Source organism: Aethalodelphis obliquidens, unplaced genomic scaffold (genome assembly GCF_003676395.1).
Source record: "Aethalodelphis obliquidens isolate GAN/ISIS:26980383/991018 unplaced genomic scaffold, ASM367639v1 scaffold15, whole genome shotgun sequence".
NCBI lineage: Eukaryota > Metazoa > Chordata > Mammalia > Artiodactyla > Delphinidae > Aethalodelphis > Aethalodelphis obliquidens.
This window is the reverse complement of record NW_020837959.1, coordinates 25,473,541-25,492,461: the sequence shown is the minus strand read 5'-3', so window position 1 is coordinate 25,492,461 and position 18,921 is coordinate 25,473,541. Positions and strand designations below refer to the sequence as shown.

Sequence of the window (18,921 nt, the reverse complement as noted above, 5' to 3'; positions counted from 1 at the left end):
TTTTAACATCTTTATTGGGGTATAATTGCTTTACAATAGTGTGTTAGTTTCTGCTTTATAACAAAGTGAATCAGTTATACATATACATATGTTCCCATATCTCTTCCCTCTTGCGTCTCCCTCCCTCCCACCCTCCCTATCCCACCCTTCCAAGCGGTCACAAAGCACCGAGCTGATATCCCTGTGCCATGCGGCTGCTTCCCACTAGCTATCTACCTTACGTTTGTTAGTGTATATATGTCCATGCCTCTCTCTCGCCCTGTCACAGCTCACCCTTCCCCATCCCCATATCCTCAAGTCCGTTCTCCAGTAGGTCTGTGTCTTTATTCCTGTCTTACCCCTAGGTTCTTCATGACATTTTTTTCCCCTTAAGTTCCATATATATGTGTTAGCATATGGTATTTGTCTTTCTCTTTCTGACTTACTTCACTCTGTATGACAGACTCTAGGTACATCCACCTCATTACAAATAGCTCAATTTCGTTTCTTTTTACGGCTGAGTAATATTCCATTGTATATAGGTGCCACACCTTTTTTATCCATTCATCCGATGATGGGCACCAAGGTTGTTTCCATCTCCGGGCTATTGTAAATAGAGCTGCAATGAACATTTTGGTACATGACTTTTTTGAATTTTGGTTTTCTCAGGGTATATGCCCAGTAGTGGGATTGCTGGGTCATATGGTAGTTCTATTTGTAGTTTTTTAAGGAACCTCCATACTGTTCTCCATAGTGGCTACACCAATTCACATTCCCACCAGCAGTGCAAGAGTGTATGCTTTTCTCCACACCCTCTCCAGCATTTATTGTTTCTAGATTTTTTGATGATGGCCATTCTGACTGGTGTGAGATGATATCTTATTGTAGTTTTCATTTGCATTTCTCTAATGATTAATGATGTTGAGCATTCTTTCATGTGCTTCTTGGCAGTCTGTATTTCTTCTTTGGAGAAATGTCTATTTAGGTCTTCTGCCCATTTTTGGATTGGGTTGTTTGTTTTTTCGTTATTGAGCTGCATGAGCTGCTTGTAAATTTTGGAGATTAATTCTTTGTCAGTTGCTTCATTTGCAAATATTTTCTCCCATTCTAAGGGTTGTCTTTTGGTCTTGTTTATGGTTTCCTTTGCTGTGCAAAAGCTTTAAAGTTTCATTAGGTCCCATTTGTTTATTTTTGTTTTTATTTCCATTTCTCTAGGAGGTGGGTCAAAAAGGATCTTGCTGTGATTTATGTCATAGAGTGTTCTGCCTATATTTTCCTCTAAGAGTTTGATGATTTCTGGCCTTACATTTAGGTCTTTAATCCATTTTGAGCTTATTTTTGTGTATGGTGTTAGGGAGTGATCTAATCTCATACTTTTACATGTAGCTGTCCAGTTTTCCCAGCATGACTTATTGAAGAGGCTGTCCTTTCTCCATTGTACATTCCTGCCTCCTTTATCAAAGATAAGGTGACCATATGTGTGTGGGTTTATCTCTGGGCTTTCTATCCTGTTCCACTGATCTATCTTTCTGTTTTTGTGCCAGTACCATACTGTCTTGATTACTGTAGCTTTGTAGTATAGTCTGAAGTCAGAGAGCCTGATTCCTCCAGCTCCGCTTTTCGTTCTCAAGATTGCTTTGGCTATTCGGGGTCTTTTGTGTTGCCATACAAATTGTGAAATTTTTTGTTCTAGTTCTGTGAAAAATGCCAGTGGTAGTTTGATAGGGATTGCATTGAATCTATAGATTGCTTTGGGTAGTACAGTCATTTTCACAATGTTGATTCTTCCAATCCAAGAACATGGTATATCTCTCCATCTATTTGTATCATATTTAATTTCCTTCATCAGTGTCTTATAATTTTCTGCATACAGGTCTTTTGTCTCCTTAGGTAGGATTATTCCTAGATATTTTATTCTTTTTGTTGCAGTGGTAAACGGGAGTGTTTTCTTGATTTCACTGTCAGATTTTTCATCATTAGTGTATAGGAATGCCAGAGATTTCTGTGCATTAATTTTGTATCCTGCTACTTTACCAAATTCATTGATTAGCTCTAGTAGTTTTCTGGTAGCATCTTTAGGATTCTCTATGTATCGTATCATGTCATCTGCAAACAGTGACAGCTTTACTTCTGCTTTTCCGATTTGGATTCCTTTTATTTCCTTTTCTTCTGTGATTGCTGTGGCTAAAACTTCCAAAACTATGTTGAATAAGAGTGGTGAGAGTGGGCAACCTTGTCTTATTCCTGATATAAGTGGAAATGCTTTCAGTTTTTCACCATTGAGGATGATATTGGCTGTGGGCTTGTCATATATGGCCTTTATTATGTTGAGGAAATTTCCCTCTATGCCTACTTTCTGCAGGGTTTTTATCATAAATGGGTGTTGAATTTTGTCAGAAGCTTTCTCTGCATCTATTGAGATGACCATATGGTTTTTCTCCTTCAATCTGTTAATATGGTTTATCACATTAATAGATTTGCATATATTGAAGAATCCTTGCATTCCTGGAATAAACCCCACTTGATTATGGTGTATGATCCTTTTAATGTGCTGTTGGATTCTGTTTGCTAGCATTTTGTTGAGGATTTTTGCATCTATGTTCATCAGTGATATTGGCCTGTAGTTTTCTTTCTTTGTGACATCCTTGTCTGGTTTTGGTATCAAGGTGATGGTGGCCTCGTAGAAGGAACTTGGGAGTGTTCCTCCCTCTGCTATATTTTGGAAGAGTTTGAAAAGGATAGGTGTTAGCTCTTCTGTAAATGTTTGATAGAATTCGCCTGTGAAGCCATCTGGTCCTGGGCGTTTGTTTGTTGGAAGATTTTTAATCACAGTTTCAATTTCAGTGCTTGTGATTGGTCTGTTCATATTTTCTATTTCTTCCTGATTCAGTCTTGGCAGGTTGTGCATTTCTAAGAATTTGTCCACTTCTTCCAGGTTGTCCATTATATTGGCTTATAGTTGCTTGTAGTAATCTCTCATGATTTTTTTTATTTCTGCAGTGTCAGTTGTTACTTCTCCTTTTTCACTTCTAATTCTATTGATTTGAGTCTTCTCCCTTTTTTTCTTGATGAGCCTGGCTAATGGTTTATCTATTTTGTTTATCTTCTCAAAGAACCAGCTTTTAGTTTTATTGATCTTTGCTATTGTTTCCTTCATTTCTTTTTCATTTATTTCTGATCTGATTTTTATGATTTCTTTCCTTCTGCTAACTTTGGGTTTTTTTTGGTTCTTCTTTCTCTAATTGCTTTAGGTGCAAGGTTAGGTTGTTTATTCGAGATGTTTCCAGCTTCTTAAGGTGGGCTTGTATTGCTATAAACTTCCGTCTTAGAACTGCTTTTGCTGCATCCCATAGGTTTTGGGTCATTGTGTCTCCCTTGTCATTTGTTTCTAGGTATTTTTTTATTTCCTCTTTGATTTCTTCAGTGATCACTTCGTTATTAAGTAGTGTATTGTTTAGTCTCCATGTGTTTGTATTTTTTACAGATCTTTTCCTGTAATTGATATCTAGTCTCATGGCGTTGTGGTCGGAAAAGATACTTGATACAATTTCAGTTTTCTTAAATTTACCAAGGCTTGATTTGTGACCCAAGATATGATCTATCCTGGAGAATGTTCCATGAGCACTTGAGAAAAATGTGTATCCTGTTTTTTTGGATGGAGTGTCCTATAAATATCAATTAAGTCCATCTTGTTTAATGTATCATTTAAAGCTTGTGTTTCCTTATTTATTTTCATTTTGGATGATGTGTCCATTGGTGAAAGTGGGGTGTTAAAGTCCCCTACTATGAATGTGTTACTGTCGATTTCCCCTTTTATGGTTAGCATTTGCCTTATGTATTGAGGTGCTCCTATGTTGGGTGCATAAATGTTTACAATTGTTATATCTTCTTCTTGGATCGATCCCTTGATCATTATGTAGTGTCCTTCTTTGTCTCTTCTAATAGTCTTTATTTTAAAGTCTATTTTGTCTGATATGAGAATTGCTACTCCAGCTTTCTTTTGGTTTCCATTTGCATGGAATATCTTTTTCCATCCCCTTACTTTCAGTCTGTATGTGTCTCTAGGTCTGAAGTGGGTCTCTTGTAGACAGCATATATATGGGTCTTGTTTTTGTATCCATTCAGCAAATCTGTGTTTTTTGGTGGGAGCATTTAGTCCATTTACATTTAAGGTAATTATCGATATGTATGTTCCTATTCCCATTTTCTAAATTGTTTTAGGTTCGTTATTATAGGTCTTTTCCTTCTCTTGTGTTTCTTGCCTAGAGAAGTTCCTTTAGCATTTGTTGTAAAGCTGGTTTGGTGGTGTTGAACTCTCTCAGCTTTTGCTTGTCTGTAAATCTTTTAATTTCTCCATCAAATCTGAATGAGATCCTTGCTAGGTAGAGTAATCTTGGTTGCAGGTTTTACTCCTTCATCACCTTCAGTATGTCCTGCCACCCCCTTCTGGCTTGCAGAGTTTCTGCTGAGAGATCAGCTGTTAACCTTATGGGGATTCCCTTGTGTGTTATTTGTTGTTTTTCCCTTGCTGCTTTTAATATGCTTTCTTTATATTTAATTTTTGACAGTTTGATTAATATGTGTCTTGGCATATTTCTCCTTGGATTTATCCTGTGTGGGACTCTCTGTGCTTCCTGGACTTGATTAACTATTTCCTTTCCCATATTAGGGAAGTTTTCAACTATAATCTCTTCAAATATTTTCTCAGTCCCTTTCTCTTTCTCTTCTTCTTCTGGAACCCCTATAATTCGAATGTTGGTGCGTTTAATGTTGTCCCAGAGGTCTCTGAGGCTGTCCTCAGTTCTTTTCATTCTTTTTTCTTTATTCTGCTCTGCAGTAGTTATTTCCACTATTTTATCTTCCAGGTCACTTATCCGTTCTTCTGCCTCAGTTATTCTGCTATTGTTCCCATCTGGAGTCTTTTTCATTTCATTTATTGTGTTGTTCATCATTGTTTGTTTGCTCTTTATTTCTTCTAGGTCCTTGTTAAATGTTTCTTGCATTTTGTCCATTCTATTTCCAAGATTTTGGATCATCTTTACTATCATTATTCTGAATTCTTTTCCAGGTAGACTGCCTATTTCCTTTTCATTTATTAGGTCTGGTGCATTTTTATCTTGCTCCTTCATCTGCTGTGTGTTTTTCTGTCTTCTCATTTTGCTTATCTCACTGTGTTTGGGGTCTCCTTTTTGCAGGCTGCAGTTTCGTAGTTCCCGTTGTTTTTGATGTCTGTCCCCAGTGGCTAAGGTTGGTTCAGTGGGTTGTGTAGGCTTCCTGGTGGAGGGAACTAGTGCCTGTGTTCTGGTGGATGAGGCTGGATCTTGTCTCTCTAGTGGGCAGGTCCACGTCTGGTGGTGTGTTTTGGGGTGTCTGTGGACTTATTATGATTTTAGGCAGCCTCTCTGCTAATGGGTGGGGTTGTGTTCCTGTTTTGCTAGTTGTTTGGCATAGGTTGTCCAGCACTGTAGCTTGCTGGTCGTTGAGCGAAGCTGGGTGCTGGTGTTGAGATGGAGATTTCTGGGAGATTTTCGCTGTTTGATATTATGTGGAGCTGGGAGGTCTCTTGTTGACCAGTGTCCTGAAGTTGGCTCTCCCACCTCAGAGGCACAGCACTGACTCCTGGCTGCAGCACCAAGAGCCTTTCATCCACAGGGCTCAGAATAAATGGGAGAAAAAGTAGAGAGGAAGAATTAGTAGAAGTAGGAAGAAAGAAAGAAAGGAGGGAAGGAAGGAAGGAAGAAAGAAAGAAAGAAGAAAAGAAAGAAAGAAGGAAAGGAAAGAAAGGAGGGAGGGAGGGAGGGAGGAAGGAAGGAAGGAAGGAAGGAGGGAAGGAAGAAAAAAGAAAGAAAGAAAGAAGATACAGTAAAACAAAATAAAGTATAATAAAGTTATTAAATTAAAAAATAATTATTTAAAAAAAAAGGGACGGTTAGAATCTTAGGACAAATGGTGGAAGCAAAGCTATACAGACAAAATCTCACACAGAAGCATACACATACACACTCACAAAAAGAGGTAGAGGGGAAAAAAATCATAAATCTTGCTCTCAAAGTCCACCTCCTCAATTTGGGATGATTCGTTGTCTAAAGGAGGGAAGGAAGGAAGGAAAGAAAGAAGGTAAAGTATAATAAAGTTATTAAAATCAATTATTAAGAAAAAATAATAATAAAAAAACGGACGGATAGAACCCTAGGACAAATGGTGGAAGCAAAGCTATACAGACAAAATCTCACACAGAAGCATACACATACACACTCACAAAAAGAGGAAAAGGGGAAAAAATCATAAATCTTCCTCTCAGAGTCCACCTCGTCAATTTGGGATGATTTGGTGTCTATTCATGTATTCCACAGATGCAGGGCACATCAAGTTGATTGTGGAGCTTTAATCCGCTGCTTCTGAGGCTGCTGGTAGAGGTTTCCCTTTCTCTTCTTTGTTCTCACAGCTCCCAGGGGCTCGGCTTTGGATTTGGCCCCGCCTCTGCGTGTAGGTCGCTGGAGGGCGTCTGTTTTTCGCTTAGACAGGACGGGGTTAAAGGAGCCGCTGATTCGGGAGCTCTGGCGCACTCAGGCCGGGGGAGGGGGGGGAGGGGCACGGAGTGCGGGGCGGGCCTGCGGCGGCAGAGGCCGGCGTGACGTTTCACCAGCGTGAGGCGCGCCGTGCGTTTTCCCGGGGAAGTTGTCCCTGGATCCCGGGAACCTGGCAGTGGCGGGCGGCACAGGCTCCCCGGAAGAGGGGTGTGGAGAGTGACCTGTGCTCGCACACAGGCTCCTTGGTGGCGGCAGCAGCAGCCTTAGCGTCTCCCGCCCGTCCCTGGGGTCCGTGCTCTTAGCTGCGGCTCGCGCCCGTCTCTGAGGTCCGCGCTTTTAGCCGCGGCTCGCGCCCGTCTCTGGAGTTCTTTTAAGCAGCGCTCTTAAACCCCTGTCCTCGCGCACCAGGAAACAAAGAGGGAAGAAAAAGTCTCTTGCCTCTTCGGCTGCTCCAGACCTTTTCCCGGACTCCCTCCCGGCTAGCCGTGGTGCACTAACCCCCTGAATGCTGTGTTCACGCCGCCAACCCCAGTCCTCTCCCTGCGCTCCGACCGAAGCCCGAGCCTCAGCTCCCAGCCCCGCCCGCCCCGGCGGGTGAGCAGACAAGCCTCTCGGTCTGGTAAGTACTGGTCGGCACCGATCCTCTGTGCGGAAATCTCCCCGCTTTCCCCTCCGCACCCCTGTGGCTGCGCTCTCCTCCGTGGCTCCGCAGCTTTCCCCCTCCGCCACCCGCAGTCTCCGCCCGCGAAGGGGCTTCCTAGTGTGTGGAAACTTTTCCTCCTTCACGGCTCCCTCCCACTGGTACAGGTCCCGTCCCTATTCTTTTGTCTCTGTTTTTTCTTTTTTTTCTTTTGCCCTACCCAGGTACGTGGGGAGTTTCTTGCCTTTTGGGAGGTCTGAGGTCTTTTACCAGCATTCAGTAGGTGTTCTGTAGGAGTTGCTCCATGTGTATATGTATTTCTGGTGTATCTGTGGGGAGGAAGGTGATCTCCGCGTCTTACTCTTCTGCCATCTTCCCCTCTCTCGAGTGGTTTATTAAGGCGCTAAAACTCTCTGAATATATACCTAGAGTGTGGGTAGAAAAAGACCTTTATGTCTCTAGTACTGTAACTTTATAATGGAATTCAGATAAGATAGTTCTAGACAGAAGCTGAAATATTTGAATTTCCCTAAAGAATTCTATAAGTATATTCAAGACATCAGAGGAACAATTTCAACCTCAGGGAGGGCCAGGGTTTGTGGCAACAGACAAATGATTTTCTTCCCATTATTTGGCATCCTTTTCTCATGAACATTACACAACTGTTAAAATAATTTGCTTTTATGCCTTACCTTTTAAGCTACTTTTCAAGTTATTAGTGGATCATGATACTTCTGAAACCTAAGATAATACCAAATGTTCTGGGCCCACGGTGCCTGAGAGGTAAAGGGCATCTTCTATGTGGCAGTCATTAGCATTACAGTTCAGCAGGCATTATAAATTAAATCATCCATGATTGGGAGGGATTTAACATGTTTTCAGTAAGACAGTAGAGATTTTACCAAATGTACTATTACCCTACTTATTGGGATATTTAGGTTATTCAGAATATTTTTTTTAGAAAAACTCTATCACGTCCTAAAGATGACCCACATTCTAATTTGATCTCCACAAAGGTTTTTTTTTAAAAATTAATTAATTAATTAACTTATTTTTATTTTTGCTGCATTTGGTCTTTGTTTCTGCACGCGGGCTTTCTCTAGCTGCGGTGAGCGGGGGCTTCTTTTTGTTGCGGTGCGCAGGCTTCTCATTGCGGTGGCTTCTCTTGTTGTGGAGCGTGAGCTCTAGGCGCGCAGGCTTCAGCATTTGTGGAGCACAGCTCAGCAGTTGTGGCTCGCGGGCTCTAGAGAGCAGGCTCAGTAGTTGTGGTGCACGGGCTTAGTTGCTCCGCGGCATGTGGGATCTTCCCAGACTAGGGCTCAAACCTGTGTCCCCTGCATTGGCAGGCAGATTCTTAACCACTGCGCCACCAGAGAAGTCCTTCCACAAAGGTTTTTTAATGTACGATGAGTGTCTGTACAGCCGAGTAGAATTATGAATTGAGCTTTATCCAAGATCTAACATACAGTTAACCTCATTCAATTGGAAAGTTGTATTTTTTTTTTTTCAGATAACAAGGGTTCTTGCTTTATTTTCTAGATCAGTGGTTCTCAACCCTGGCCATACATTAGCATTACTTGGGAGATTTCTTTTTTTTTTTTAATTTTTATTTTATTTTATTTTTTTGCGGTACGCGGGCCTCTCACTGTTGTGGCCTCTCCCGTTGCGGAGCACAGGCTCCGGACGCGTAGGCTCAGCGGCCATGGCTCACAGGCCCAGCCGCGGCATGTGGGATCTTCCCGGACTGGGGCACGAACCCGTGTCCCCTGCATCGGCAGGCGGACTCTCAATCACTGCGCCACCAGGGAAGCCCACTTGGGAGATTTTTTAGAAATGAGATGACAAGATCCTTCACACAGAGTCCATTTTAGGTTGGTCTGAGAGGGGGCCTTATATAAATTTCTCAGTTGCCCACTGCCTTAGTTTCTTCACCCATAAAGTGGGGATAAAATTATTTTCTATGTCCAAGCATCATCATGAGGGTTAAATGAATAATGCATGTGGAGTTTTAGAAGTCTGACTTGTAATAACTCTTCTATAAATGAAAGTCATTATATTATTATAATGAAACCATAATGGAGATTCATAGCTCACTGAGAACAAGAATAGAAAATGCAGTAGACACTAAACAGAGCATGGGTAGATGAAAATGCTAGAACAAGCTCACGCTTGCATGCAAGAGCTGATTATGGGTATCTCTTCTCATCTCCACATTTAGTGACATTAGATTTGAAAATCAGTCATGGTGAGTTTATTTACAACACAGAAATCACCAAATGCTGAAATCAAGGGTTTTTTTTGTTTGTTTTTTTGTATCCCAGAGATCCAGTTATTAACAATATCACCACAAGAGAGGATTGAGGCAGCTGGCAGGGAGGTCTGGGGTGAAAAACATCATACACTTACTTCATGATTTAAATGGCCTGGGCTTGGACCTGGGGCCTAAGTTTTGAATCAAGAATCACCAGAGTGTGATTGAATTCTCAATCAATCATTAGTTCTAAGTGTTGGGGCAAATTATTTAATCCTGCTCTCAAAAACTTAAGGATTTGAACTCATAGAAACAGAGAGTAGAATGGTGGTTGCCAGAGGCTGGTGGAAATGGGGAGAGGTTGGTCAAAGGGTATAAACTTTCAGTTATAGAATGAATAAGGATTCTGAGGATTTAATGTTCAGCATGGTGGCTATAGTTAATAATACTGTATTGTATACTTGAAATTTGCTAAGAGAGTAGACCTAAAGCATTCTCACATGCCCACACACAAAGTAACTATGTGAGGTGATAGATTGTTAATTAACTTGGTTGTAGAAATCATTTCATGGTTTATATGTGTATCAAGTTATTATGCTGTACACTTTTAAATATATTACATTTTTAGTTGTCAACTGTACCTCAATAAAGCTGGAAAAGACAGAGCAACTAGGGATTTGTGGGGATATAGCAGGGGCATAGGAAGCCACAAGATAAACCTGGTCCACCTGCCTTTATTTAGATTCATGTACATTCTTAAAACCCAAGCCCAAAAATGATGATGATGATGAAATCCCCCTGAAGTCTACTTTAGGTTAGTTTTGGAAGGCTCCAGGAGTGTGTTCATCATCCTTTGCCTTTGTTGCCTACTCAGGTGGAAACAGATGGAAAGTACTGGAGGGTCTCCACACCTCAGTTTCTTCATTGGTCAGAGCAGGATGGTTGTCAGACTGGTAAGAGATAATGGATTTTAACCACATAGGGACTGTAGTTAGTGCCTCAGTTTTCAAGAACGTTTGCTAGGTCAGTTTATGACTTAGGAACTTAGAGCTAAGTAAGCATCCAGTCCAGAGTCTGAACTTTGACCTTGGACTTCAGTAGCCCTAGAACTCCCTCAGACTGCTAGTCCTAATACAGTAGTCTCCAACATTTTTTGGCACCAGAGGCCAGTTTCGTGGAAGACAATTTTTCCACGGATGAGGGGTGGGGGGCAGCGGATGGTTCAGGCGAGCAATGCGAGCAATGGGGGGCGATGGACAGCGGCAGATGAAGCTTCGCTCACTTGCCCACCGCTCACCTCCTGATGTGTGGCCCGGTTCCTAACAGGCTGAGGACCGGTATGGGTCCTGGCCCCGGGGTTGGGGACCCCTGTCCTAATAGACTCAATGGAGGCCGAGCTAGAGTCCTACTACCTGACAATTTATTTTTGCTGATCTCTAAGTAAATCAGCATTTGTTATTCTTCACTTTAACCTTTATTTGACTTGCTTTAACAAAAGAGACATAGTAAACATTTTCTAATAACGATTGAAACATTCTTCACTTATAGAATTACTTTGGTTCTGCATTAGATTAAAATGTGCAACACTGTTATTTTGGATTATTTTCTATAATGTATAAAATCATGCATTAGAAATTCAATATGATACTTTTGGGGACTTCCCTGGTGGCGCAGTGATTAAGAATCTGCCTGCCAATGCAGGGGACATGGGTTCGAGCCCTGGTCTGGGAAGATCCCACATGCCGCGGAGCAGCTAAGCCCGTGCACCACAACTACTGAGCCTGTGCTCTAGAGCCCGAGAGCCACAACTACTGAGTCCACGTGCCACAACTACTGAAGCCCGTGCGCCTAGAGCCCGTGCTCCATAGCAAGAGAAGCCACTGCAGTGAGAAGCATGCACACCGCAACAAAGAGTAGTCCCCGCTCAACTGCAACTAGAGAAAGCCCACGTGTAGCATCGAAGACCCCACGCAGCCGAGAATAAATAAATTTTTTAAAATTCAATATGATACTTTTAATTTCTTAATTAAGAAAAGCCAAACAATTGTATTATTTTAGCAGGAAAAAGAAAACTCATAATACTTAGCTATACAGTTAAGTTAAACCAGAAATTGATATTTGTACAATTTCTACTCCTTGGAAGCAGCAGGTATATAAAATTATTATATATTGTATTTATGCTGCATGCACAGAAAATTGACTAGAGACCCTGAAAGTAGGCAAGCTCTTTGGAACCCAGACTGGATTACCAAGCTGAGTACCCCTGCAAAACAAACTCTCTGTCTGAACATATGGAAGGTACCAAAAGAGAGTGAAAACCAGTTTTACTTTTTTTTTTAACTTTTTTTTTAATTTTTGGAGGAGAACCAGCAGTGGAAGAAAAGATCACTTCCTCTGTAGACACTATGGGTTTCGGATTCTGTAAACTCTGACATGTAACTTGACCCTAAAGCTAATGAAATCCTGTTAGACTTTCCCTGCCCTCCTTCCTGCTTCCATCTTTTTGATTGTCTCACCTTTGAAAACCTCGATTTGTACTTGTATACATGTGTGATCCTCCTGCCATTGTTTGGCTTTTTACCCAGGCACTTTTCACCTACATCCTCTCCTCCCTTCGTTTGACAGTCGGTTGGGCTTCTTCCTGCCTTGAATACCACATTCCCGAGTTATTCAAGCTCAGTCATTAGCACCCTGTCCCCCTACTAAAATTATGAATGAAAAGCCTTGTTGTTCTTTACAAATAACTCAGGCTTCCTCAGTCAGTCAAATTCGAATGGAAGTGACTGCCGGACAAAGGGGTGGGATGACGGACAGTCCTCACAGCGAGTCATCAATGCCCACAGGAAGTTTTTTAAGCAACAATCTAGGTAGAGAGGGTCGGGCGCTCCCGGAGGACAGGCCTACAGAGGGGGGCTGGGGGGTGCTCTTTGTGTCCATTTGGATCCTTGATATTTGCAATAAATGACAATGCCATAATAGCACATATAAAAAAAAAGTCCGAGAAGACCAGAGATGACAATGCACAGAGTCAATTTTGCCCTTGCAAGAACTTAAGAATCCTTCCATGGAGACATCTACCTTGCAGTAATGCTGGTTGGAACTGACACGCACAGACAAAAGTGAAGGCACTGACCATTTACTGGGCATTGAATGCTGAACCGTGCAGGAGTGGGTTACAGACTGGGAGCTGCACGACTCCCCGCTGGGAAGTTGCATTGTCCTGGGCCCCTTTTTCACAACAGGGGAAAAGGTAATTGACAGGCTGATTGTTTGCCCGGGAACCCCGCTGTTTTAAAATCCTGGAAGGCCCCAGTCACACTGTTGTCAATAATAGCCATCGGAGGTGCGGAGTGAAGGACTGTTCAGGAAACAGTTTGAGCCCTTCAAGTGGACAGGCCTCAGTGACTTTTCTTGCACTCTGGCTGCCACAAGCAACTCATTCAAAAATAACCTTCAAGTAATAAATCAAACTTGTTTCCTGAACTATACAAGGAACAGCTGGTTATTTTTCCTCCCTTTTTTTTTTTCAAAGACAAAAAAAAGATTTTTACTACAGGAAATCAAGCATGTCAAAATTTGGCAAAGCAGTTTGGATGATTTAACAGCTAAACACTTCTCTTTTTAATGTTATGCTTTCATCGGTCTTTTTTTATTTTGGCTTTTCATTTTTGCATTCTGTTTGCTGCCGTGAGTGTCCCTTATCTGTGCTTTCCTCCCTTTTGAAAGGAAAATGAGTTTAGTATCTTGTCCTTAGAATATCTTTGGTAATTTCTAATGTGTTGGTCAAGAGGCTCAACTTATTGTACAGCTAAAATTTGTTTTCTTCTACAGAGAGAGTTTGGATTTAGACCTATAGCTCCACATATCTGTTTCTCGTGGGATCCATATATTTTGGAGTTCTGATGACAAGGCAGTTTTTCTTCAGTCTGCTGATTTAGGAACCCCAAGCTAGTGCATATGTCATAACTGAAGTAGTCTGCTATTTTAAGAAAGCACATTTTGAGCGTTTTTGGTCTTTTTGTGTCTCTCTTTGTGCCTGTTTTTGTGTTTTCTTTGTGTGTGTCTTTCCCTCCTTGAATATGTTTGCCCTTCAGATTTTGGAAAAATCTGCCAACCTCTGACTGACCTTAGCGATAATTAAGTATAAATATAAGTATAAATGATTAACATAAAACAATTCCCTTCTGTGATGATTGTTTATCTTTATTTTATAGATGCTTGATATTTCAAATAGAAATCCATTCCAAATGAAAATATTTTATGATCTATCATTGTGTACCTTAGAGATTAGCTTTTCACAACTTGTGGACATTTAGAATTAAAAAAGAAATGTATTTGAGAATCTGTCAGATTTCAATGCACTAGGTCTATGTCAATCAATTTAATTATAATTAAACAATAATGTTAGGATTAGATATTAAGATTATGTAAAACATCTATTTTACAGGATATTTTTACTACTATTTAATAAACAAAGACAATTATAATTTAGCATTAAATGAGAAATTATAAATTATACTTTGGGATTTGGTCCTTTAATAAACTTTTTATTTATTTTGTTGCAGAGATTATTTATAATAACACACTTGTAATGAAAGGTATGTTTACAGGAAGATAATAATGAAATACAATTTGTAGTAGACTTAGGTCATTGTAGGCTTCTTTTCTATTTCTCTTTTCTTTTTTCATTTCTTTTCCTTGATATTTGCAATAAATGACAATGCCATAATAGCACATATAAACCCATCTTTGTGCTACACGATTAAACTTACACACTTTGTATGTATACAAATGTCTTGGCTGATACGAGTGTGAATTTAGCAGTGGGTGTGGTTTCCCTGTAAATGTTTCTTCCATATATGGCTGATATTCATACCGAACCTGTTTTGATGTAACATTTCTTTACTTTCAGCATTTAAGCTTCGAACATGTGATACGTGACTGGATGGAATTCCTGGAGAACTGTATTAACACGTTTCAAAGAGTTGAATCCTGAGGTTAGTACCATGTCAGAAAATTTGAGGATTTGCACAGTTATTTATATGTAGGGTTCATAGATGATTGTATAATATCATTCATAAGTGAATTAGAATATAAATATTATATTTAAAATAATGTAAAATACTCAGTTCTGTACATGACTCATTTCATATTAAGGCACAGGCTTTTGTCTCCCTCAGAGGTGCTCAGGAATCGATGAGTTAAGTGGACTTTGAACCTTCTGATACCTTCCCGCAGCCTCACAACTCCTCCCCATGGCCCTGTGGGCTCTGGCCACAGTAGGGGCAGGTGAGATGGCGGGTGTAGACTGAGAGTGCTCTGTACAGACTTGCTTTCTGGCCTCCTGTTCAGCTGCCAGTCTCACAGCTTGCCCTGAGAATGGACTTCCTGTGCTGTCATTTACACTCAGTATCACACTAAGCACTCTTTGTCACTCAGCTTTTGAGACAGAAGGGGGCGAGATAACACATCTAGACTGTTTGTGTTGACTTTGTGGATAAAGTCAAGGGCTGGAGTCAAGAACCCTGGGTCTTATCCTCATTTTGCAACTGCCTTTCCTGTGACATTGAGCCAGGCTTTGGACCTCCCCATTCCTCACTTTTTCCTCTTCTATCAAATGAGGATCAGTTTGCAGTGTTCTCTTATTTTATCAGGAAGGTATGGTTGTTGAAAGATTTTCTAAATGCTTGAAGCCGCTAGCAAAAGGAAAAAGAAATCTGCTTTTTGGAGAGAGATGGAAAGGAAACCACAGCTGGTTAATTACTCCTAGAAATAATTCATTTTCCAATCCTGTAGGTAGGGAATTTTCCCTCCTACTCACGTCAGTTTTTTCCTCATCCTTTTCTTTTGCTCTTTTCCTCTCTCCCTCTCTCTTCCTGTCTCCCCCTACCCTTTTTTTTTTTTTTTTTGCGGTACGTGGGCCTTTCACTGTTGTGGCTTCTCCCGTTGCGGAGCACAGGCTCCGGACGTGCAGTCTCAGCGGCCATAGTCACGGGCCTAGCCAATCCGCGGCATGTGGGATCTTCCCAGACCCGGGCACGAACCCGCATCCCGTGCATCAGCAGGCGGACTCTCAACCACTGCGCCACCAGAGAAGCCCTCTCTCTGCCCTTCTTGTCTGTCTCTTTCTCCCTTTCCCTCTACCCCTGCAATGTTTCCTTCATAGCAACATGCTGTGAGATCAAGGTGTGTAGCAACTAGCAAAGCTGAAGAATACCTCTAAAAGGCTTTGTCCGCTGTGGGTGAGCGGAGACACCGGAAACACAAGGAGGGCCTTCTGAGTTGACTGGGTGGGGAGTGACAGTAAGGGCTATGGAAGCTTTTACAAATATATGGGACTTCAGAGACAGTTACCAGCTGGCAAGCTGGGTCTCTGGGGCCTGGGGCCACTTATTTAGAGGTTCTTTTTGTGAAGAGATGGGGTTGGAAAGGGGTTGGAACGTATAGTGAAATTCAGGGATTCTCTCAGTGGGATAGGATGGAGGGCCTCTTCTGGCCACAGCTGTGGCTACATCCTTTTCCTTTTTCACTAAATTATACAACTGAATAGAGTGTAGCTTTGAGTGGAAAGGAATTTCATCTCCTACTTCAATTAGAGTGTATGAAATATCGTGAATTGTAAAGAGTGCATTTTAATACATTTCACTTTTTAAAAACCTTTCGTCGTTGAGTTTTATGGCTGTTGTTTTATTTTGTGAAGACCTTGGTAGTATAAATTACAAACCAGATATTAATTCACATAGTATTCCTCGTGGCATTTTAAGAAGGGTGTTGTATATTCTGGCTTGCTTATTTGATATTCCAGATCCACAAATCCATTCATATGTGTTTAGATTTTTCATTCAGAAGGACAGCAGTATCATTTTGGTGGTATATGCTTTTGATCTTTTGTACATACATGGTTTTTATATGGCCTGACATTGTGTTTATTTGATATTTCTTATTGAATCCATTGTATATTAATGGATGTTTCATGCTATTTTGCTACCTATTGATAAGCTTTTTTAGTGTGACTCCCCCCATTAAAAAAAAAAAAGCAAGAAAAAACCTACTACATGGGGGATATGTATATATATATTTATATATATATAATATATATGCATAAATATATACTATATATTAAAATATAATTTATAAGTATGTATATTTTACTTGTTTTAATAAGAAGGATATGAAAAGATACATACCAGTGTGTTTATAATACACAGGATCTGAAGGGGAGGCAGGAGCTTATTAACTTTTTAAACTTTTTTCCTGATTTGTTTCACTTTGTACAACAAATATGTATTACTTTCTTAATTAAAACTTTAATAGAAAGAAAATGTTTCAATACTGATTTAATATAAACACTTAAAAAGGAAATTTAGTAGTCATAGATATAATTTGTATTTTACAAGGTTTTCGCCAATCTTGGTAAAATGTCTAAAAATCCGTTAAGAAAGCACAGTCCCTTTTGTTTTTAGAGCACACATACAAAAAAGCAATGGTTGGTGCTCCCTCTGCTGGTTTCCCTACAAGAATTAACGGGCCAATTTGGGAGGATGAAAAGATAACAACGAAAATTATGCTGAGTCTTTGATCTTTAAACACCATTTCCACATACACATTTTATCCTTGACTGACAGCAAGTGTCAAAGCAGTTTGTGAAAATGGGTTCTCTCCTGACATTTAATAGTGATACTGAAGTTGGGCTAGATAATTATAACCCTTTCTAAAAATGAATTTCTCCTTTTTCATATCATAAGCTAGGATGTAAAACACAACTATTCTTAATTTATTGGGAATTTTTGAGTGGGGATTAATCGTACATAACTGTCAATAACGGGATCTAGTAGTTGGCTATTTGAACATTTTCACATTAGTAAGCAAAACTGATGGGGGAGTGACATTATCATGGAGCATTTTAAAAATTTAACCTTGTTATATCATTACAGTAATCTGTACATTCTTATATAAAAGATACTTGAAAATTTCTTAGTTTAGTTAATATTGATATCCAAACTATAACTAGAGATTCTTAGAACTCATTGAATTCATCAATTCCCCCACCCCCACCCCCACCTAGGAATCCTGACTTTCTTGGATCAGAGTATATTGAGCCATATATACTATCCATTTATCAAATATTAGTGTTAAATCATTCCTAAATCTTTATTGGATTCTATATTATATATAATACGGTATTCTCTGTCTTAAAGGTGTTTAATGTGAAGATTCTGTCTGTACATATTCAACTCCTTCCACTAGCTTTTGCCTTTAGGTAGGTGTCAGTTATGGTATTAACTGCTAGAATATATGAAACTATTTCCCTTAGGGATATATGCATTTAATAGGGAGCTCTGGAGAATCTATAAACTTTCAAAAGGAGCACTTTTTTTTTTTTTTTTTTTTGCGGTACGCGGGCCTCTCACTGTTGTGGCCTCTCCCGTTGCGGAGCACAGGCTCCGGACGCGCAGGCTCAGCGGCCATGGCTCACGGGCCCAGCCGCCCCGCGGCATGTGGGATCTTCCCGGATCGGGGCACGAGCCCGCGTCCCGTGCATCGGCAGGCGGACTCTCAACCACTGCGCCACCAGGGAAGCCCCCAGAAAGTCCCCAGGAAGCCCCCAAAAGGAGCATTCTTAATGGTAGGTTTCAGGAAGAGAACTTTTGTAGTAAGACAAAGTAGACCGGAGAAGGGTCACCTCTGGAGAATGCACAGGCCCTTGGGAAAGGAGTGGAGAATTAAGACAGCTCCAAACAACAGGTAGTAAAGAATGGGGAAGGTGCTGTTGATCAGGAAACAGGAGCTGCATTTCCTTGGTAAGAGAACTGCTCTCCTTTTAAAAAGTCATCTCTGTGAGGGCTGCTCAGGGAATGGCGAAGGAGAAAGGAAATAATAGGGTAGAAGGCCAGATCTCGTAAGTCAACTTTACCCATCACTGATGAGCCAGATACCATAGTCAGATCAGCCTAATACCCTGGAAAACACCAGGTAGAGATTTAGGCAAGTGACAATGTTAGGGACAGGCAGTTTCACGTAGCAGAGATCCAGTCACACTCCTGGTGTTTAAGCAAGGGAATGCTAGGCTCTAGAAAGAGTGGGGAGGGTGATGAGTGTTGGGGGTTCTGGGTATATGGAAGGTGCACACACTCCATATACTCCAGTGCTGGAGGACCTGGAGTACCAGGCAGTGCCTGGTTGGACTCTAAGGTCAGGAGGATTCCTGGCAGGATCCGTGTTCTGGATTGTGGGATGTGAGCAGTTAGGGTCAAGGCTGATTTGATAGTGACCCCAGTGTACTAGCACATTCCTTCATCCTGAGTCTGGAGAGGGTTTGTATACGAGCACATGTTCAGTTAAGACCTACAAGCCACACAGATAACGGTCCAAAGCAGGAATTTTAGGAGATATATTATTGGATGGGAGGTCATGCCCCTTGCATCTCAAGCCATGATATATGGGCCAATGCACTCTTAGCCTACTTATAAGGTCACTGTGCATTAGAGGTTAGGGATTAAAGAGACCAGAACACCTCTTTT

At 40.9% G+C, this 18,921-nt stretch overlaps 1 protein-coding gene across 1 annotated transcript in view; it reads left to right on the top strand.

Annotated features, from left to right (window-relative positions):
* Nucleotides 1-18,921, top strand: part of LOC113625303 (atherin-like) — a 31,604-nt gene that overhangs the window by 8,968 nt on the left and 3,715 nt on the right. The window contains exon 4 of the mRNA XM_027115726.1: nucleotides 14,313-14,397. The gene's annotated coding sequence lies outside the window, so the exon portion shown is untranslated. The remainder of the gene's footprint in view (nucleotides 1-14,312; nucleotides 14,398-18,921) is intronic.